Genomic DNA, 23,828 nt, shown 5'->3' with positions numbered 1-23,828 from the left:
CTATTGAATGGTCAGACCTTTACATGGTTTAAAATTCATATGGTACAGAAGTGTTTCTGCCACTTCCTTTCCTCTGGCCACTCACATTTTGGCAGTCCGTTCACCAGTGTCTTGTGTATACTTCCAGAGATATATATGTATGTGTATGCCTGTGTATCTCCGCAGTCCTTTTTTTTAAGACCAGTGGAAACATTATATGCCCTGTTTTGCACCTTGCCTTTTTTCACTTAATTTGTCTTGGAGATTCTTCCATGTTAGTAAATAAAGAAGTTGCTTTTGGGCGCCTGGGTGGCTCAGTTGGTTAAGCGACTGCCTTTGGCTCAGGTCATGATCCTGGAGTCCCGGGATCGAGTTCCTCATCAGGCTCCCGAGCTCAGCGGGGAGTCTGCTTCTCCCTCTGACCCTCCCCCCTCTCATGTGCTCTCTCTCTCTCTCATTCTCATTCTCGCTCTCTCAAATAAATAAATCTTTAAAAAAAAAACTTGCTTTTTAAAAAAATGTTAAATGAGTGGATAACATTTCATTATAGGGATGAATTATATATTTAGGTTGTTTTAAAACAGTGCTGCAGTGAAAAACCTTATGTTTTATTTCAAACATGTTAGTGTAGCTATAGGATAAATGCCTTGAATTGGACTTGCTGACAAGAAAGGATATGGGTTTAAAAAAAAAAAAAAGGATATGGGTATTTCATAATAACTACTTATTGAGTAAACTATTTTTTTTTAAGATTGTTTTTATTTATATGACAGCACAAGCAGGGGGAGTGGCAGGCAGAGGGAGAGGGAGAAGCAGGCTCCCCGCAGAGCAGGGGGAGCCCGATGTGAGCCTCAATCCCAGGACCCCGGGATCATGACCTGAGCTGAAGGCAGTCACTTAACCAACTGAGCCACCCAGGCACCCATCTTTTTTTTTTTTTTTGAGATTTTATTTATTAATTTGACAGCACAAGCAGGGGGAGTGGCAGGCAGAGGGAGAAGCAGACTCCCTGCTGAGCAAGGAGCCCGATGCAGGACTCGATCCCAGGACCCTGAGATCATGACCTGAGCCGAAGGCAGATGCTTAAGTGACTGAGCCACCCAGGCGCCCTGAATAAACTTTTATTCACATTTTTGTATACTAAAATCCTGTGCACATTTAATTCTACTTTTGAATTTTATGTTCTGTGATGATTTGCCTAATTATGTGCCAGTATCACACTGCTTTAATTTTGGTACCTTTTTTTTTTTTAAAGATTTTATTTATTTGCGAGAGAGTGCATGTGTGAGCAGGGAGGAGTAAGATGGAGGGAGGGGGACAAAGAATCTGAAGCAGACACGGAGCCCCATGTGGGGCTCGATCTCATGACCCTGAGATCATGACCTGAGCCAAAACCAGGGGTTGGATGTTCAACTGACTGAGCCACCCAGGTGCCCCCTAATTTTGGTACTTTTTATAATGTGCCAGGATAGCATGATGCTTAAGAATATGGACACTTGGCTAAAGTAACTGCCTTGCTTTAAAATCTTTTCTTTACCACTTCCTCAGCTGTGTGTCCTTTGCAAGTTACCTAACATCCCTGTAATTTCATGTCCTTATTTGTAAATTGGAGATGATGATAATATCTATTTGAGTAGGTTGTCATGAGGAGTAAATGAGTTCATTTATGTAAAGTGCTTAGAATAGTGTTCAGCATCGTATTATAGTTGTATTAGTTTATTGTTGCTGCTAACCAGTAGGGCTGGTTCTTCACTGCTCTTCATTTTCAGAATATTCCTAGCTATTCTTGCTTGCCTAGTTTTTTACATTAACTTTAGGATCAGTTGGTCTGTCTGGTTAGGGTAGACTAGGTTATGGGTTGGTAACAATAGCCCCCCCCATCTTAGTGGAATAACACATCAAAAGTTTGTCACTCACACTACATGTTCAGTGTGGATCATTGCATGTGTGTTGGTGGAGGGGCTTGGTGGGAGGTGGGAGAGGGGCTATGCCCATCTTTTGTAACCAGACACCCGTGACTGATAGTCTTCACCTATCATTCTGGAAAGCTGGCCGATGCCATTGCTTGGGGAAAAAGAGTGAGGAATCAAGTACTAGTGGAAACTTTAAAAGTTGGAAGAGGCATATATCACTTTTTTTTTTAAATGTAGGCTCCTCACCCAGTGCAGAGCCCAATGCAGAGTTTGAACTCATGACCCTGAGATCAAGACCTGAGCTGAGATCAAGAGCAAACACTTAATCCACTGAGCCACCCAGGTGCTCCCATCACTTCCTCTGTTTCATTGGCCAAAGCAAGTTGCATGGCCTTAAATCATGTTAAGGGGATGGGGAAGGTACAGTTTTGTGATGTGCCTGGGAAGGCAGCTAGAATATTTGGTGGAGAGCAGTAATAACTACCCTAATTTTACTGTTTGCTAAATATTAACTGTTTGTGTTATATGCAACACATTAACCCCTGCCCTTAAAAAACCCTAATTTCTATCTAGTAACTATGTTAAGTTCAAACTCTAGAATCTCTGAGTGATGTTCAGACTCTTTTAGATTCAGAGGAAGTTCCTCTTGGTCCAAACAGCTGTGAATGAAACAGGTCAATTGGCTGGTCTGTTAGAACACTTTACTAGTATTTTCTTGGGCTCCTTGGTGGGTGGTGGGAGTGGAGATGTAAAGGGAACTTCCACTTTTAACTCGACATATGTCTATATTATTTGAATTTCTTTTTCACAGTGAGTATATTGTTTAAAGAGAAATGTTAACACAACCTACCACAAAACAATCCTCTTATTTCCTATTCATACTAAATTAAATAATGTATAATAAGTGGCACAACCTGAGCTGGAATGTAATGTAAGACTCTAACCCACAGTGCTTTCTACTATACCAAGATGCTTCTTTTAATGCATGGGTTTTTGTGTATAACTTTCTAAAAATAATATAGATGTTTTTTGTTACTTGCAACAAACAGAAAACTGTTTACTTTCAAGATGGTCTTTGGGAAAATAATAGAAGTGAAGTGAAGAATGATTTAAGAAAGTTACCTTGAGGACCTCAGTGAGAGGGCAGTCTGTACTAACAGGGAGGGTGATGGTGCATATTAACTGTTTTCTCACTTGAAGATCTTTCCTGGAGCATTTAGTTTTAGATTTGACTGAGTTTTAAGGGATAGCTTACAAAGCCAGCAGAATGACCAAGTGTAATATGTTTGTGTTTTATTATTTATCCAAGTATAACATGTTTATTAAATATAAATCCTTGTGGGTCCCCTGGGTGGCTCGGTTGGTTGAGCGTTCAGCTCTTGGTTTTGGCTCAGGTCATGGTCTCATGGGATCAAACCCCATGTTGGGCTCTGCGCTCAGCTCAGAGTCTGCTTGGGATTCTTTCCCTTTCCCTTTCCCTCCCCTTCTCCTCCCCACCACTTGCACAAGTGCTCTCTTTCTCTCTCTCTCAAATAAACTCTTTAAAAAAAACTATAAATCCCTTGCTTCATATTTTAAATTAGAAAAAAGGGAAGAAAGCTAACTTACTACTCTTTCCTTTATTTCTTTAAAGGGAAAGGAAAATAACCTTTTCTTACTACAAAAGCATATATTTCATTACAGGAATAAAAGAATATAAAGTAAAAACAAACCCCCAAACCCACCTTATTTAGAGACAACAGTCATTAAAGTTTTGATATGTATCCTCTGAGACCCTCTTTATGCATGTAATTTGTATTGTTAACCAAAATGTGTACAAAACATACATGCAATTTTTTGTTACTTTTTTCACTTTACACTTGATCCTTGAACAATATGGGGGTTAAGGGTACCAATTCCTCTGCAGTTAAAAATCCATGTATAACTTTGACTTCCCAAAAACTTAACTATTGAGAGCTTACTGTTGACTAGAAGCTTTACTGATAACATAAACAGTCAATTAATATGTATTTTGTATGTTACACATATTATATACTATATACTTACAATAAAATAAACTAGAGAAAAAAAATTAAAACCATGCTATTTATAATAGCCAAGATATGGAAGCAATCTAAATGCCCATAATAGATGAATGGGTAAGGAAGATGTGGTATATGTAATAATGGAATATTATGCAGCCATTAAAAAGGATGATATCTTGCCATTTGTGATAACATGGATGGACCTTGACAGTATTATGCTAAGTGGAATAAGTCAGACTGAGAAAGATAAATATGATTTCACTCATTGTAGAATCTAAAAACCAAAAGCAATGAATAAACAAAAAGCAGAATCAGATCTATAAATACAGAGAATAAACTGATGGTTGCCAGAGTGTAGGGGAAATGGGAGGATGGGCAAAATGGGTGAACGGGAGTGGGAGGTGCAGGCTCCCAGTTATGGAATAAGTCACTGGAGTAAAAGGCACAAAGTAGAGAATATAGTCAGTGCATGGTGACAGATGGTAGCTATATTTGTGGTGAGCCCAGCATAATGTATAGAGTTGTTAAATCACTGTTGTACACCTGAAACAAATGTAACATTGTGTGTCAACTATATTAACAAAATTAAAAGTCCTAACGAAAATTCATTTATAGTACTGTACTGTATTTATTGAAAAGAATCCCTGTATAAGTGCACCCATGCAGTTCAATTCCATGTCGTTCATGGGTCAGCTGTATTTTTGAACCTTATAAATCTTAAAGGAGAAAGGGTTTTTTGGGGCCTCTTCTTAGGACTTCTGTATTTACTTCTCACACTATTTAATATCCATACTTTTGCCTTACAATTTTTATTGTGTGTGTGTGTGTTTTTTTTAAAGATTTACTTATTTGACAGAGAGAGACACAGCGAGAGAGGGAACACAAGCAGGGGGAGTGGGAGAGGGAGAAGCAGGCTTCCCGCAGAGCAGGGAGCCCAATGCGGGGCTTGAGGACCCCGAGACCATGACGTGAGCCGAAGGCAGACGCTTAACAACTGAGCCGCCCAGGCGCCCCTACAATTTTTATTGTTATTCCTGTTTCCTCTGTAAGTTCTTTGGAGGCTTCTGTATTCTTCATTCTGCTGAGCTCATATTAAGTTTATTTAAGGACAGGATGTACATTAATGGAAGAGATTATAGGGAAACAAGTAGAAGACATTTCATCAATTATCGCAGGGTATAGATCAATCACTAAATCACTTACAGTCCAGCATTGTTCAATTTGCTGATATAACCAAAAACTAAGTACAAACTTGTATACGTATATTTAAAATCCGTTCCTTTTTTTAAACAGGAGTAAAATATTCCTATAATTTTTTATATATTCCTTTGAACAGAACATACTTAGTCTGAGGCATTAACTCTGTTGAAAATAAAATGTGGAGGAGGACAGCAGGGTTATATTCTATTCCTTTTAAATGTCATGAGTTGTTTAATTTCTTTTAAGAAGAAGGAAGCGTGGGTTTACTCTCTAGTTTTTAGGTGGCGATTTATAAAAGAATATCACTCCCACAGTGTTAACAGCTAATTTGTAGATGTACATATTAACTGGTAATATGTAGAAATCTCCTGGGACTGAGGCCTACTTAAGAAATTTTTTTAAGAACATTAACAGTTACTGATTCTGTTACAGTATAGATGATCAGTAGTATGTATTTTTTTTTTAACATTTTATTTATTTTACAGAGAGAGACACAGTGAGAGAGGGAACACAAACGGGGGTAGTGGGAGAGGGAGAAGCGGCTTCCTGTGGAGCAGGGAGCCCGATGTGGGGCTTGATCCCAGGACTCTGGGATCATGACCTGAGCCAAAGGCAGACGCTTAACAACTGAGCTACCCAGGCGCCCTGATCAGTAATATGTATTAAGTTGCATCAAATGATGTATATATTCAGTGTGCTAAGATTAATTTTTTAGTGTCTTTAAATCTTAAAAGGATTTTTTTTCTTCACAGGTATTCTTAAGGATAGATACAGAATTTAATCATACCGTGTTATGTGGTTTTGTAAAAGAGTTTTAGAACTTGGACATAAGTAGCTGATAAGTTAGAAAAAACATAAATCTCAGAAAAGGACATCTTAGTTAAAATGACAGGAAATGGGGACCCATTTTATATAGAAAAAAACAGATCGCCAAAAACAAAACAAAATGTTCCTTTTTTAATTTATTTAAAGATTTTATTTATTTAATTGACAGAGAGATAGAGACAGTGAGAGAGGGAACACAAGCAGGGGGAGTGGGAGAGGGAGAAGCAGGCTTCCTGCTGAGCAGAGAGCCCGATGCGGGGCTCAATCCCAGGACCCTGCGATCATGACCTGAGCCGAAGGCAGTCACTTAACCAACTGAGCCACCCAGGCGCCCCAAAATGTTCTTATAAAAAAAAAATTTTTTTTTAAGATTTTATTTATTTATTCATGAGAGACGGAGAGAGAGAGAGAGAATCAGAGGGAGAAGCAGGCTGTGGGACTCGATCCCAGGACCCTGGGATCATGACCTGAGTCGAAGGTAGACGCTTAACCATCTGAGCCACCCAGGTGCCCTTTTAAAAAATTTTTATTTGTCGGAGAGAGAGCGCCAGCACAAGCAGGGAGAGCGGCAGGCAGAGCAGGCAGAGGGAGAAGCAGGCTCCCGGCTGAGCAGGGAGCCCGATGCGCCGCTCAATCCCAGGACCCTGGGATCATGACCTGAGCCAAAGGCAGATGCTTAACTGACTGAGCCACCCAGGCATTCCACAAAATGTTATTTCTAAAAGGAACATCTCAGTTCTGCAGAAAAGAGTTAACATAGCGGACTTGAGACTGATTTCTTTAGAATAGCCTGCTTACAATCAAGTTGGCTTTTTTTTTTTTTTTTAAGATTTTATTTGAGAGAGACCACAAGCGGGTGCGGGGGGGTAGAGGGAGAAGCAGACTCCCTGCTGAGCAAGGAGCCCGATGTGGGGCTCAGTCCCAGGATCCTGAGATCATGACTTGAACTGAAGGCAGATGCTAAACTAACCAAGCTACCCAGGCACCCCATAAGGTTGGCTCTTGGCTGATGTTTGGGAACTTGGATTTTAAGAGGGTTCCCACCATTCCCAGAACTGCGAAGAGTGACTCACTGTGCCTAAACTCTGTACAAAAAATGTGGTTTATGTGAAATACCTGCTTTCCCTCTAGGAGTCTAGAATTTTGGTACATGGTAGGCAGAGAGTGCCTACCTGACCAGCCCCGAGGAAAAACCTTGCTGAATCGCTAACGAGCTTACCCTGTAGACAATATTTTACACATGTTAAACTTCATTTCTGGAGGAGTTAAGTGTATCTGGTATGACTTCCCTGGGAAAAGACTCTTGGAAACTTGTGTTTGGTTTCTTCTATACTTGGCCTCATCTGCCTTTTCTTTTTACTGCTTTTGCTTTGTTTCCTTTTGGTTTGAAAATGTGGTGAGTCCTCTGAGTCTGCCTAGTGAATCATCAAAAGCTGGAGGTGGAATGGGACCCTCCCTCCTCAACACAACAGTAGATCAGGTAAATTTATAACTGGAGTCACTATGCTCAGATAAAGCCTCTAGACACAGAAGTCTCCAATAGGTAGATGACATTTTTTGGTTTAAGATGTGTTTAAATAGGGTAATAGAACAAATGATACTAAAAATAAGTTTGGGGTCCGTAGAAGAGGGAAAAAAGTTCTTAATTTGTGACTGAGAAACTTCTACGGTTCTGTTTTTGTGAAATTGGATCTTGGTGTCAGGTTCTCTGCTAAGTTTCTGTAATTTATAGAACTATGTTATTCTGTAAGGAGAACTGAAAATGACACATGTGACTCAAGAAAGCACTATGATGTAGAAGTACAAGGTTTTTGGAACTAGGCAGATTTGGGTTAGAATTTGGTTTAACTGTGTTTGAACTTATTTTATTTCCTCATTATAAAATGAGGATAATACCTGCTGTATAGGGCGATCTGAGAAATAAGATAATGTATATAAAGCTTCTGCCATTATGTCTTGCACAAAATGACTGAAACATTGTTATTCTTTTTCTGCTCTTCCAAGATGTGGAGAGATTGGAGAAGTTTAAACAGGAAAAAGAGAAGGCAAAGTTTGGGTTTCTCTTTTTTTTGTGGTTTGGTGTGAGGTTGTGTAGCAAGGTTAGTGAGTAAAGAAGAGGATGTTTTAGACCTTTTAGAAGTTTAAGGTTTAGAACATTACGTTTTAGAAAATGGAATTTTAAATTTATCTCTAAAATTGCCCAGTGGAACTATTCCTGGTTTAAGAGCTATGAATATTTTAAGAACTAAGAATTTTGGGTGATGAGCACAGGGTGATGTATGGAACTGTTAAATTACTGTATTGTACACCTGAAACTAATATAACACTGTATGTTAACTAACTGGAATTAAAAACTTGGAAAAAAAACTAAGAATATCATAAGTACAAAATAAGGAAGGGGGTGGGAGGCACAGAAACTTTGTTTTCCATAACTTTATGGTGAGGTTGTCATGAATTAGTTGACAGCTGTGTGTTAGCACATTTTAATAACTGACTAAACACATCTGACCTCTGTTCTCTTACCATGACTTCTTCTAGGTAATGGACAATTTGGATTAATTTATGGGCATATTACCTTATTAGAATTTTTAGAATCAGTGTTTAGAAAGGTAGTGGCCATAAAGTAGAATTATACAATATTAGTCCCTTTGTGATTGGCTTATTTCATTTAACATGATGTCCTCAAGATTCCTCCATGTTGTAACGTGTGTCAAAATTTCCTTTTTAAGACTGAATGATATTTCATTGTAGGCGTGTTTTACATTTTATTCATCTGTCAATGGACCATTTGGGTTACTTCCACGTTTTGACTATTGTGAATAGTGCTGCTTTGAACGTAAGGTATACAAATGTCTCTTTGAGCTCTGCTTTAATTTCTTTGGGGTATATATCCAGAGGGGAATTGTTGGATCGTATGGTAAATCTATTTTAATTTTTGAGGAACTGCCATACTGTTTTCTTTTCTTTTCTTTTCTTTTTTTTTTTAAGATTTTATTTATTTATTTGCCAGAGAGAGTGAGTGCACAAGCAAGGGGAGCAGCAGGCAGAGGGAGAGGCAGAACATGATCCCAGGATTCTGGGATCATGACCTGAGCTGAAGGCAGACACTTAACTGACTCAGCCACCCAGGTGTCCCTGCCATACTGTTTTCTAAAGTGGCTGCACCATTTTACATTCCTACTAATAGTGCACAAGGGTTCCAATTTTACCACATCCTGATTATCACTTATTTTCCATTTTTTTTTTTTTGAAAGTAGCCCTTCTGGTGCGTAAGAGGTGGAATTTCATTGTAGCTTTGATTTGCATTTCCCTGATGACTAGTGATATTGAGCATCTCTGTATGTGCTTGTTGGCCATTTGTACATCTTCTTTGGAGCAATGGATATTCAAGTCCTTTGCCCATTTTTGAATTGGATTTATTTTTTTGTTGTTGAGTTGTTGGTCTTTTTTCAGTAGAGTCTATTATTCTTTTTTCTTTAAACCTATTAAACACAATGCACTGTTGCTGAGTAACCAGTTACCCCCAAGTATTTGTGATCTCACATGATTTCTCAGTGTCTGAAATCTGGAGGTTTCTTATCTCAGTGGTTGTGGCTACGGGTGTCTTGTGAGGTTCCAGTGAATCTGTCAGCTGGAGCTGTGGGCATCTTACGGCTTGTCTAGAGATGTAAGATCTGTTTGCAGGATGGCTCACTCACATGGCTGCCAGTGGGAGGCCTCAGATTTTGCCACATGGATCCCTCTGCAGGACTGTTTGAGTGGCCTCACAATATGACAACTGGCTTCTGCCAAGCAAGTAATCCTAGAGAGAGTGAACAGAATGCCACAGTACATTTTATGACCTAGTCCCTAAGTCACACAAATTTACTTCCATCTTATTCTTTTTGTTAGAAGCTAGTCCTTAATTCTACTCATAGGGTAGGAAATCAAGCTCTGCCTCTTGAAGGGAGGGATATCAAAGAATTTGGCAAGGAATGAACTAGAACAACTCCAGTACTGTGTCAATGCTGATAATAAAGTGTTTTTTTTTTTTAAGATTTTATTTATTTATTTGCCAAAGAGAGAGAGAGTACAAGCAAGGGGAACAGCAGGCAGAGGGAGAAGCAGTCTCTCCGCTGAGCAGGGAACCTGATGCAGGACTTGATCCCAGGACCCTGGGATCATGACCTGAGCCGAAGGCAGACGCTTAACCGACTGAGTCACCCAGGGGCCCCAAAAAAGTTTGTTTTTTTTTTTTTAAGAGTTTATTTATTTGACAGAAAGAGACACAGCGAGAGAGGGAACACAAGCAGGGGGAGTGGGAGAGGGAGAAGCAGGCTTCCCGTGAAGCGGGAACCTGATGTGTGGAGCTCGATCCCAGGACCCCGGGATCATGACCCTAGCTGAAGGCAGATGCTTAATGACTGAGCCACCCAGGCGCCCTAATAAAGTGGTTTTTAACAACAGAATAAAACTCTAAGGAATAATCTTAGATGACAGAAGCACATTTTATCTTTGACAGGTTTAATGGGGCCAGTACTAATAGTGTTTACATGATGGCTGGCATTGTTAAAAGGTGGTTTACAGAGGTATCACTTAATTGTCACAGCAGCCTTGTAAGATAATAGAACTCTCTAAATAATCCTGTAACAAAACAAGCAGACATTACTTAAATCAGTAAAAATCGAGGTACGTAATGCTGTGAGAAGCAATAATAGTAGAATGTATCTAGTCAGGGAAGTTAGTGTTGGTCTAGTTGAAATTTGAAGGGTGGGTAGCTATTAATTAGGTCTATGGATCAGAGTGGGGAAGAGTGTCTTAGGGGACGGAACGTGTAAAGGCCGTGCGGATGGAAGAAGCAGGGTAGCACTGCTTTCAGTGTGTGCGAGTATGATTGAAAGGGTTTGTATACTTTGTATTCTTCAGTAGATTTTGCTTGATTGCTTGCAAAAACATGACATAGTCATTGTTTTGTTTTTATTTGTGTATAGGTTGTTGATGCCGTAAAAATTATATTTTAGTCGTTCCTCAAATTCCACGTTTTCAGAAATTATAGTATGTAAAAGAATCATTTTCAAACTCCTTTCATAGTTTCCTAAATTCATTTCTGGTGATCTCTGGCTTTTTAGGAGGCACTCTACTTAATATTCATAATTTCATTGTTGACATTTAGATCAGTGAGGTGGTATGAAATTTCTAAAATAATTTCCTTTGTTTTAAATTATTTTATTAGGAAATTATTATAGAAAATTGGAAAAATACATACTTTTGGGGTTAGTTTTATTAGTGAATTTGTTATGATCAGAGATTTAACAAAGTTCAACTTAGCAAAAAAACCTGTTCCTTACCAGTCCACTAGGGGATACTCCAGGACTTAGAAAGAAAATCCAGTTGCCACTATACATAGTTTTTTATCTCCTGCATAATAAAATTATTACTTTCCTATTTGCTTACATGGGAAAAAAAAAAAGACTTTTAGGTCTGGTTTGGGCTATTAATTTGACAATAATAGTCACCTGTGGAAGAATTTGCAGCATTTTTCCAGCTTTTTAAAGATATAATTGACAAATAGGAATTGTATACATTTGATTAGAACATCAAGTTGTGGGCGTCTGAGTGGCTCAGTCAGTTAAGTGTCTGCCTTCAGCTCAGGTCATGATCCCAGGGTCCTAGGATGGAGCCCTCAGGCCCCCTGCTCAGCAGGGAGTCTGCTTGTCCCTCTTACTCTGCCCCCCCCACTTGTGCTCTCTCGCCTCTCTCTCTCTCAAGTAAAATAAAAATATCAAGTTGTAGGTTTATATTTTGATGTATGCTGACAATACAACATGATGTTTTGATATACGTGTATATTGTGAAGTGAACACAAGCTAATCATTTCTTTTTATTCTTTGGTATGGTGAGAACTCTTTAAGATCTACTCTCAGCAAATTTCAAGTATACAACACATTATTATTAACTGTAGTCACCATGCTGGACAATAGTTCTCTAGAATTTATTTTTTTGGCATAACTGAAACTTTGTACCCTTTGACCAGCATCTCCTCATTCCCTTCCTCTCCCCAGCACAACCATCATTCTACTCTTGTTTCTGAGTTTGACTATTTTTAGACTCCACATATAAATGAGATCATGGGACTTGCTGCATTTTTAAAGTGTGGAAATTCAGTGTGATTCGTTGGCCAGTTTTTCTGATGGTAGTGCCTTAAACATATTTCTTTGAGCACTTTAGAAAAACTTATTTTTATTTCTTAGTGCAGGAAAGTAAGGGTTCTCATTTATTTTCTAAGTTGTGCTTTTCCTTGGAAAGGCAGAAAAGCTGATATTTGGTTTATTTGTTAAAATTTCTCCATTGTATCATGTATGTTCTTTTAAACATTTAACTTAGAAATATGAAATACGGCCTTGGGTACACATAACATGGGATCATTCGTGCTGCTATTAAAGGTATTCAAAAGAGTTTAATATTATCTTGATTTCTTTCTGGTAATTTAAGTAGGCACAATGCAATTACTTAATGCTCTCAAGAAAAGTGTATAAAATATTGAGTTCTATTTTTAAAATAACAAAGTTTCAAGAAATTCAGTCTCAAAAAAATTTAGTCTCTTGAATTAGGAAAAGTTTATCATACTAAATGTTTCAGAAAGTACTTCATTTAACCAAAAAATTTATTCTCTATTTTTTCTACATTCATTTAAAAAATTTTGTCTATTACATGATTGTACGAGTTTTCTACATAGCATGTGCATGATTTCTCTGTGTCTGCACACAAATTATGTTTAGGTTAAGTGACTTGTCTGATTTAACACCTTAATTTACCTGATTTCTACTATTTATAAATACGACAAATGGGTGAAATCATGTGCCATCATGACAGCATGATTTAGAAAATGGAAAGGCAGGCTGGGATAAGAACAAGTATATTTATTGTCCATTGAAAATAAAGGCAGTGAAGGAATTATTCAGTTTTAATTAGAGTTTGGGTGATAATTTTACAGGGTATTATAACAATGTTGGGTGGAAGCATTATATTTGACTTTCTGATACCATATTTTTTTGTTTTATCTGTTTCCCTAACAAAATGGGGAAAGAGCTAGAGAATGTTGGGATAATGAGGCTTTTTTTTTTTTTTAAAGAGAATATCCTTTTTTTTTTTTTTAAAGACTTTATTTATTTATTTGAGAGAGAGAGAATGAGAGATAGAGAGCACGAGAGGGAAGAGGGTCAGAGGGAGAAGCAGACTCCCTGCTGAGCAGGGAGCCCGATGTGGGACTCGATCCCGGGACTCCAGGATCATGACCTGAGCCGAAGGCAGTCGCTTAACTAACTGAGCCACCCAGGCGCCCGATAATGAGGCTTTTTGGTTGTGCTTCTGGATCAGGTGGCAGCACCTTGATGCCAGCTGTACATACCTGTGGTACAGTGAGAGCCAGAATAGTCCCATGAGCCATTTCTTGTAACTGTTTCTAGAACTATTGAGTCTGGTTAGTAAGCTCCCTGTTGTATACAGTGACTAATCAATACATTGAACTGTGACTGGTTCATGTTTTGTTACATATTTTGGCTATAGAGGAAGGGCAGAATGTCCCGAGTATTACAGTTGCTCTTTTGTTTTTATATTTTTTTTGCTTGCAATAAAATGTGTTTTTTTTTTTCTCTTAAAGGAAACAAAAGACCATTTATGGTGCTTTTGTTTAGGTCCAAACTTAATTTTTTTTATTTATTTAAAGTACAGTTGAACTTAGTTTTTTTTTTTTTTAAGATTTTATTTATTTATTTGACAGAGACACAGCCAGAGAGAGAACACAAGCAGGGGGAGTGGGAGAGGGAGAAGCAGGGAGCCCGATGCGGGGCTTGATCCCAGGACCCTGAGATCATGACCTGAGCCGAAGGCAGATGCTTAATAACTGAGCCACCCAAGCACCCCTAAACTTAGTTTTTATATGACAGATTCCAATCCATTGCCAAACCTTTTTCTCTAATTTCAATTTAGGGAGTAATTAATGGTTCCATCTTTCATATAATACTACGTAGACTGTTTCTTAATAATTTCAGGGGGAGAAGTCTTTTTTTTTTTAATAATAGAGATTATTTAAATGATGGGGGATAGGTATATATAAAGTGATTAAATACAGAAAGATTATGCTTGTCATACTACCATGTAATACCTAATATCTTAATATACAAGAGTTGGAAAAGTATGCAGTACTATCTGAATTTGAAAATGAAAATGAAGGGTGCCTGGGTGGCTCAGTCGTTTAAGCGTCTGCCTTCGGCTCAGGTCATGATCCCAGGGTGCTGGGATCGAGCCCCCATCGGGCTCCCTGCTCCGCTGGAAGCCTGCTTCTCCCTCTGCCATTCCCCCTGCTTGTGTTCCCTCTCTCGCTCTCTCTCTGTCAAATAAATAAATAAAATCTTAAAAAAAAAAGAAAATGAAAATGAAGAAAGGCCGTTGTCTATTACCTTATAGCTGGCAGAAATCAGTGCTTAGGGGCGCCTGGGTGGCTCAGATGGTTGGGCATCTGCCTTCGGCTCGGGTCGTGATCCCGGGGTCCTGGGATCGAGTCCCGCATTGGGCTCCCTGCTCCTTGGGGGCCTGCTTCTCCCTCTGCCTCTCTCTCTCGGTCTCTGCTTCTCATGAATGAATGAATAAAATCTTTAAAAAAAAGCAAAAAAAAAAAAAAAAGAAATCAGTGCTTATTCTTTCCAAGTTGGTTTTATAATTCTCATCCTTTGTGATCTAATACAAGTAGAAAGTACTTGGAAGACTGTTAGGTCTAGTGTTGGTCCTTGAAGGAGTTTATTACTATCATGCTGGGTTTCCTCTTTTTGAAAGTAACCTTCTTTGTGTGTCCTTCATGTCCTGTTGAGAGGAGCACTGTTTTCAGGAGAACTGGGAGGGACTTTCTGGCTAACTAGTGGATTAGCTGTGATGATAAGGGATAATGGGAAGTGACAATAGCTGCTTCCATGTCTCCTTTTCCATCACTCTTCCCACCCAGTCCCATTACCAGAGCTAGGACTTTACGTTCCTGATATACCAGAGCCTGTCCTGGAATAGTCTTTGTTATTGCTGCCTTTAGTGATAAAGTTTCTGATAACAATATCTTTGGCATACAACCCTATAATTAGTAAAGGCATTATCATACTTAACTGTTTGCCTGTTTACTAGTGAACTAGTGAATGTAGCTAACAATTTCCCAGTGGCAAGGTGATTGCTAGTTAATATAAGACTAAGGGAGGGGGCGCCTGGGTGGCTCAGTCGTTAAGCGTCTGCCTTCAGCTCGGGTCATGATCCCAGGGTCCTGGGATCGAGCCCCACATCGGGCTCCCTGCTTAGCGGGAAGCCTGCTTCTCCCTCTGCTCCTCCCCGTGCTTGTGTCCCCTCTCTCTCTGTATCTCTGTCTGTCAAATAAATAAATAAAATCTTAAAAAAAAAATAAGCCTAAGGGAGCATTAAAGAAGGAGTGTATAACTTCTTGTGCTCTGAGAAATTCCCAAAGAATCATATTAAAACATTCTAGAACAACATAAAGAATGTAGTATTTTTGCCATGTCGTATTTTTGCCAGTAGTGTTCCATATTTTGAAAATGTAGGATTGAACTGAAGCATTTATGTAAGTCAGACAACAATATTACTATTAAATTTTAAAATTTTATTAATATTAAGAAAAAGACCACATTAGTACAGTACAAGGTTTAAGTTAACACATTGATACAGTTAATGAAGTTAGCACATTAATACAGTGTTAACACATTAATACAGTTCAAGATTTAAGAGGTATACATTTAATTACCCTACATCTCTCTACCTTCAGCTACCTGGTTCTCTTCCTTAGAGGCAAGCAACATTCCCAGTTTAAATAACACTTTTAATATTATTATTTAAAGGACTTCTTTAGTGTGCATGGATAATTAAAGTTGACAGCATGGCTTCTAGAGTCAGGCATTTCAGATTTTCATTTATTTAACAGTTATTGAGCATCTACCAGGAACTTTCTTTGCACTGGGAATATGTTAGTGAACAAATGCAACTCCCTGCCTTTGTGGAGATTACACTGTAGTGGGTAGAGACAGGCACTGAACATTTATTTATTTACTACTTCATGTGGTGATGAGTTCTAGGAGAAAAATAAAGCTGGATAAAAGAACAGACCCATAGGGCAGGTGCTGTTTATGATAGGATTTAGAGAAAGCCTCTGGCTGGTAGGGTGACATTTCAGCAGAGAATTGAATGATCTGAAGGAATGGACTTAGGGCTTTCAGGAGAAAAGTATTCCAGGGAGAGGACCATCAAGGACAAAGTTTTGGAGAACATTTTCAAGGCAGAGGTATCCTGGAGTCGTAGAGGAGGACTGGCTAGAGAGGACTGACCTGGTGGGAGAATGCTGGGAGATAATCTGTAGAAGGAGAAAAAAGGTAAAAGTTTCATGTGGGATGAGGGAGACTGCTGAGGGCCAGTTTATAGAAGGCTTGCATACCATCATAAGGAATTAGAACTTTATTCTGATTAGGATGGAAATCCTGGGCCATGGGATTATATTTAAAAGATTCAGTCTGACTGCTTTGTGGAGAATAAACTCTTGGGGACGAGGATGAAAGCAGAGAGACACATGAGTCTAAAATAGCCATAGAATATGTAGCACTGTACTAGATACAGTGGGTTTTATTAAATCTAGTTAGGTGTCATTTCTCTCTGGGATTTGACTTCTACCATTGAAGAAAGGGGTATGAAGTAAAAGTGAATTTGTAATAAGTATTTACATTTTTAAATGGTAACTTTAGGAATTATATTTAAACTCTGTAGTCATTTAAATTTGTATAGATCCCCTACATATCACTTGGATCTTGAAGAAATGTGGTAAGATTCCCAAAAGAATCTTCAATACCTTTTATAGTTATAGCATGCAATAATTTTTTTTTCCTTAAGCCTTCCAAAAAAGGCTGAGTGGCAGAGTTTTGACAAATTAAATATTGGGTGCTATTTTTTCCTCTACTTTTACTAGGTGACATTTCAAATTTGAAACTGCTTTGGTTTATCCAGCATGTATCAATATGCTAAAAAATATTTAAAAGTCAGAATTCTTAGACTTTAAGCAAGCAGGTTGCTAGTGATGAAAACAAATGGAATATAAAAATGTCAACATGTAAAATTTAAACTTTTGAATGACTGAATAATATGTCTGAATTTGCTAGCAAACGTGCTATGTCTGATAGTGTGGAAAGGAGTTGCATCATAGGATATAAATCTGAAATTTGAGGATCTCAGAACTCTTAATAGCTAACTGGGTCAACAGAGGCACTTTTTTTTTTTTTTTTTTTTAAATAGAGGCACTTTGAATAAGAAATGGGGGCGTCTGGGTGGCTCAGTTGACTCTTATCTCGGATCTTGGTTCGTGTCATGGCTCAGGTCATGATCTCAGCTCTGGTCATGATCTCAGGGTCCTGACATTGAGCCCTACCTCCTTGGTGTGGAGCCTGCTTGGGATTTGCTCTCACCCTCTCCCTTGCCCCTCCTTCATCCCCTTGCAGGTGTACATGCGCACTCTGTCTTAAAAAGAAAAAAGAAATCATGGATAAGGGAGGCATAAAAACCAGGCATGGTAAAGGTATAGGAAGTAGATAAGTAAAATGGTCACTGTGAAGCATATTTAAATATAATAGTGTTGGAAGGAGAAGAGGAATAGTAAATGAAAGTTAAAGGGAAAGCCTAGCATATTGAGAGTTTAGGGAAACTTTTAAATAAGGAATTGCTGGATCCATTCAAGTTTAGAGAGTGTGTTAAAATGACTTAACATATGAAAAGAACTCTGAGAATGATACTAAAGTTATCTTGTACATCTTATGCATAACTACATAATTGTAGTTATATCCTGGAAGGGCATTGATAATATTACTCTTGACTTCTTTTAATTTGCTCTGCTTGTCTAGAGTTCCTAAAATATGAAAACAAAATATATACCTCAGTTTGGTTCATGGAATCATAAGATTTTTGAGCTGAAAATAACCTTAGAGTGATCTCTTCCCCTGCCCCTTAGTTTTACAGGTTGGAGAAGTAGACACACAGTGGTAAATTTTCATATCCAGTTATGATGGAGGAAAGATTAGAATTTAGGTCTTCTGACTTCCAGTTCAGTGCTCTTCCACAATGTTTTGCCTTATGTTTGTATTGAGTTACAGTTTTCTATTTCAGTTGTATATTAACAAAGGAATTTTGTTGTTAAATTGCTAAGAAGGTAACAGTCTCGTGATTATCCTCCTCCAAGCGAAAGTTGACCTGTGATTTGTAGAATACATTATCTAAACTTTCAGTCTTAATTGCCAGCTTTAGGATTGTTTATTGCTTCCTTATATATTTTGATCTGAATTAGTATTTTGCATAGTTAAATTTATTTAGAAGAGCTAAGTGTGCAAAGTATAAGTGGAAATTTCTCTGTTAGAAGCTTCTAGAACCTTACTGATTTTTATTTTTTAAAGATTTTATTTCTTTGAGAAAGAAAGAGCATGAGTGCACATGGATAGGGGGAAGGGCAGAGGGAGAAGCAGGCTCCCCGCTGAGCAAGGAGCCTGATGATGCATGATGTTGCATGATGCGTGGCTCAATCCCAGGACCCTGGGATCAGGACCTGAGCAGAAGGCAGAAGCTTAACCAACTGAGCCACCCAGGCGTCCCTGGACTTTACTAATTTTAGTAAAAAGGACCAGTTTGGCTTTATAGGATATCTGATTTATGGAATATTTTCAGGTAATCATTGCTATTTTTTTTTTTTTGAGGTACAAATAACTGTAAGTAGATCATTATGGTTTTGCTGGTAAAAATCTTTGGGATACTTGATTTTAACATACAGCTAAGGATGTTTTTGGTACCATTTTAATTTGCTTAATAGTTTAAATGGAGAAAGTGTCTTTACAACTAACTTTTAAATTTTAAGTAACTTTATCCTTAAAATCTTGTTGACATGATTATTTAGCAAGCCAGAGTTTTACAGATTTATAGAAACAAATTTTATTAATTCCCAATAAAATATTTAGTTTCCAGAGCTTTGAGGTAATGAAGCTGTTGAGAATCAATAAATTTTGATGCAGTAAATTTTCTTGTAAAAGCATACTTAAGAGGACTGTAAATGTAATATATATCCTGTGTATCTTTTTGTTTTTTAAGTTTTACCTCAATTCTGAATATAGTGTAGTTGTTAAACAAATACATTTTTTTTTTTGTGGATGTGTATTAAATCCTTGAATCTACCTGAGTCAGTTCCCCCATTTGTAAAATGGGAATAATACTATCACTTATGTCACAGCATTGTAAAGGTTTAATGAGATAATGTGTGTTAAGAATGTAGACTTTTTCTTCTCCTAGAAAGCAGCAAACTGCAGATGATGCTGGTGCTGTGGGGGGGCCCAGAGACCCGGGGTGGGTGTGGGGGGCTGCAGTGGGAAGCCGAGGTAGCGGCATCCAGGGTGGAGTCTTGACTGTGGGTGGTGGGGGGAGCCGAGGCCAAGCTGAGGTCAAGGAGTGGATCCTGGTCACCAGTCTGGGCCACCTGGTCAAGGACATGAAAATCAAGTCCCTGGAGATCTCTTCTTCCAGCCCATCGGGAATCTTCCCTGGGCGCGTCCTTCAAGGATGAGATTTTGAGGATGATGCCTGTGCGAAAGCAGACCCATGCTGCCCTGCGGACCAGGTTCTAGGCATTTGTTGCCATCGGAGAGTACAGTGGACACGCCAGTCTGGGTGTTAAGTGCTCCAAGGAGGTAGCCACTGCCATCCATGGAGCCATCATCCTGGCCAAGCTCTCCATTGTCCCTGTGCTGTGAAACTACTAGGGGAACAAGATCAGCAAGGCCCACACTGTCCCTCATAAGGTGACCAGCCTCTGTGGCTCTGTGCTGGTGCGTCTCATCTCTACCTCCTGTGCCCAAGAAGTTCCTGATGATGGCCGGTGTGGAAACTGCTACACCTTGGCCAGGGGCTGCACTGTCACCCTGGGCAACTTTGCCAAGGCCACTTTGGATGCCATTTTCAAGACCTATAGCTGTCTCACCCCCCCCCCCCCCCCTTCCCCTGACCTCTGGAAAGAGACTGTGTTCACCAAGTTTCCTTATCAGTGATTTATTGACTATCTTGTAAAGACCCACACCAGAGTCTCCAGTTGTGGCCACCACATAGTTTTATATAAGAAAAATAAAGTGAGTTAAAGCCTGGGGGGAGGGAAATGTAGGCTTTCTGAGTTCATATCCCAATTCTACCGCTTATTTAGTTGTATGACCTTGTAAAAGTTATGTAGCCCTTCCTAGCTACCTTTGTTCAGTCCTCTTGAGTCTTCCATAGAGGAAGCCTGTGTTTGCAATGGAGTTATTTTTTTTTAGCCTGTTTCCTGCTCAGAGATGTGGGGATCCAGAGGCCTGTTTTCATTTTGCATTGTCTCTTTTTAGTTCCACTGTTCATACAGTTTTTGTGATAGGAGTTAGAGCATTTTCATACATATTTCGTCTGCTCATGGAAGTGATGTAGAGAGTGGGAGAAGGGAAGGAAAGAAGCTGATGATAAGAGGAGAATTGCTGAGCTTGTGGTAGGGATTGGAACTGGTACAGGAGGGGGGGTTAGATAGAGAAAAGAATAGATAGTAGTTCATTTATCATAACAAGAAGGAAGGCAGAGCATATGGATGCAGATAGATGCTGATACTGTGGGTGGACGCAATGATAATTCCTGGAAATCCTCTTCTGACTGCTTTAATTTTCTAAGCAAGTCATCAGCTGAGAGTGAGAAAGGGCATGGAAGAGGATACTAGAAGTTTGAGAAGAGAGGAGAGAGCATGTAAGTGTTTAGAAAAGTGGGAGAATGAATGGGCTAGGGAAATAAATTATGATTACTAGGCAGAACTCGGGGCTCAGTTGAGGTTAAAGGTCATGAATTAAGTGAGGCCAGTCAGCTTGGTTGTGTGCTTTTTTGCTCCTTTAGTAGTAGGAGAACAGACAGAGAATTGAATTTAAGCAGCATTGTGGTTTTGCAAAGTGAGTATGTCCCAAGTGAGAGAGGAGCGAATGATCATAATGATGCATCATGGAATTGGGGTAAGGAGAGAAGAGAGTACTTCCGGGGGGAGGGAGAGTGAAAAGATAGTTGGGTCAGTAGATTTGAAGTTCTGCTGGGATCAAATGATGGCAGGAATTCATGTACGAGAAGGAATGAGCTAGTAGGATAGAAGATGTATTCAAAAGTGGTTGCATGAAATTGAAATTGTTGAGAAGGGTGCATTGTAGTGTGTGGCTAAGGTAGGGTTACATTTAGTTCTTTGATCTTCAAGCAACTCTCTGATGTAAATACCGTAAGCATCATTATTCATGTTTTATAGATGAAAAAACTGAAGCTCAGAGACGTTGGACAGTTGCCCCAAGGTCACAAACCTAGGTAGGACTCATAGTCTATTACTCTGATTCTCAGTATACACTCCTCTACCATACTGTATCAATTTTCTGAAAGTTAGTGCCTTAGTACCTTCCCTTTGAAACTGTAGGGCAACCTCAAATCAGGACTTTTAATAAATGTACATGAACAGAATTATTTTGTTCAGAAATCTTCAGAGTAACTTTGGGCTAAGGGTGATGTTGGTTCATTGCTTCTGTTATTATCTAACTGATCTTACTGAAAACACACCCCCCCATACATTGAAGGCTTAAATATGACAGTTTTGTTTAAACTCCTTTTTGTAAGGAGACTTAAGGTGGGTGGGGGGCAGGACAAATAGGAATGTACTATTCTTTCAGCAGCATGCCTGGACAGACAGCTGTGCTGTCAAATGCGTCTGCCCAAATCCATGTGCATTCTTTATGGTGGCAATTTGCATCATTGCCAGTCTCTTGGAAAGGATAGTTGGCTATTGGATAACATCCGTTTGGGATATGATTGTCTTTTCTCCCCCAGTAAGATTGTAATTATGCCTTTTCTTTTTTCTTTTTTTAAGATTTTATTTATGTATTCATGAGAGAGAGAGAGAGAGAGGCAGAGGGAGAAGCAGGCTCCCTGCTGAGTAGGGAGCCCAATGCGGGACTCAATCCCAGGACCTGGGGATCATGACAGCCAAAGGCAGCCGCTTAACCATCTGAGCCACCCAGGCGCCCAATTATGCTTTTTCTTTGTGTTCTTTAATCATTTAGCTTTGTGTTTGGGGGTAGACTTTGAAGAGTTCTTTAAATGGGAAGGAAGAATGAAGGAATTGTAATTAAATATAATATGAACTTATATTTACCATTTTTAATGTTTGCCAGAGTATAAAAATAGGATGCCTAAATTTCAGATTTTTTCTTTTTTTAAAAGTTGTTTTAATTATAGTAAAATACACATAACATCAAACTCATCATCTTCTCAGATAATGTTTTAGTATACTTTAGATTATATATATTTTGTTCCTATAATACTCTATTTAAAATAGGCGTAGTTTCCTGTGGATGATCCTTAAAGGCACTTTGGCCAGAGGAACTCCCCTTTCCTATCTGTTACCACTCTTCTATCTCCTTCCTTCTACTGGTACTAAAACCTTTTACCTCACTAGAATGGAGTCTCATGACAGCACAGGAGGGTAGAGAAGTGATAAACCTTGGCAGCTGATGCTCCCTCCTACAATATCTGTGAAATGGGGCTTGTTTCTGCTCCTTTCTTCCTTTGCTCTGGAGCCTTCGTGCCAGCTCCTTGGAGAGAATGTATAAGAAAACCTGAGTCTGAGTGATACAGCTCTGATCTTGTTACTTCCTTAAGAGCTTTCATTTCTTACCATCCTAAGGATGACGTCTAAACTACTTAGCAGAGCATCATCCAAGGCTTTCATGATCTGGTACCTGCATTGTCTCATACATGCTCTCTAGGTTCCAGCCATACTATAATACATGCAGTTCCCTCAGTATGGTCTGTGCCTGGCACATAGATGGTCCAGAAATATTTCTGGAGAGAATGAATATCTGTCTCTCTCTCCCTCTTTAGCCCTGTCTATCTGTCTCTGTATCTTGAAGTTGTACTTTTTTACATGCTAACTTTTATTCCATGGCTAACTCTTTAAGACTTACACCAAGAATCCTGTATCAAGAGGCCTTCTCTGCTTTTGTCTATACTAGTAAGCACTCTTGCTCTATGATATCAGAACATTCAGGCCACATCTCTGTATGATTGCTGATTGACTTCTTTGTTTCTCTTATTAGTATATGAGATGCTTGAGGGCCAGGGACCATGTGTTACTTACCTTAGTACCCCATAGCTCTTGGCCTCTTCTTCATAGGCATCTTCTATTATTAAAAGCCTTTAAGTTAGCTGTTGCTCTTGTTTCCTGATGTTTACATTATGTAATGTTATATAGTCAGTATTCCTGCCCTTTTTATTTCATTTCTTTGCTTTCCTAAGTGAAAATTACATGGACACTTAACTTGTGAAATAATAAATATTTTAATGAGTATGTATCATACATCATAATTAGTACAGTCTTGCTTATTGTGGGATTGGGATGTTGGGTAGGAAAATTAGAATTTCACACTTCATTTCCTGTAGAAGAATTATCTGAGCACTTTAAGAAGCTGGACAAGATTATATAAGCTTTACCCTTCTAGATCAGTACATTTGGGTTTGCATATTTTACTTTTTTGTTATATTTTTTCATCTTTTTTTGTTAACATGTATTATTTGTTTCAGGGGTACAGGTCTGTGATTGATCAGTCTTACACAACATACAGCACTCACCACAACACATACCCTCCCAATGTCCATCACCCAGCCACCCCTGCAGCAACCCTCAGTTTGTTTCCTAAGATTAAGAGTCTCTCACGATTTGTCTCCCTGCCTGGTTTTGTCTTGTTTTATTTTTTCCTCTCTTCCCCTATGCTCCTCTGCCTTGTTTCTTAAATTCTGTATATCAGTGAGATCA

The 23,828-nt window shown here is 38.9% G+C and overlaps 1 protein-coding gene and 1 pseudogene across 4 annotated transcripts in view; both read left to right on the top strand.

Moving 5' to 3' along the window:
- ABL2 (ABL proto-oncogene 2, non-receptor tyrosine kinase) overlaps nucleotides 1-23,828 on the top strand; it is a 116,130-nt gene that overhangs the window by 18,899 nt on the left and 73,403 nt on the right. The gene's annotated exons all lie outside the window — the stretch shown is intronic.
- On the top strand, nucleotides 16,164-20,115 carry LOC112828781 (small ribosomal subunit protein uS5 pseudogene; annotated as a pseudogene).

Source organism: Callorhinus ursinus, unplaced genomic scaffold (genome assembly GCF_003265705.2).
Source record: "Callorhinus ursinus isolate GAN/ISIS: 27379988/994484 unplaced genomic scaffold, GSC_fseal_2.0 scaffold13, whole genome shotgun sequence".
NCBI lineage: Eukaryota > Metazoa > Chordata > Mammalia > Carnivora > Otariidae > Callorhinus > Callorhinus ursinus.
Note: the sequence above shows the minus strand (reverse complement) of the source record. Positions and strands in the feature narration are given on the sequence as shown.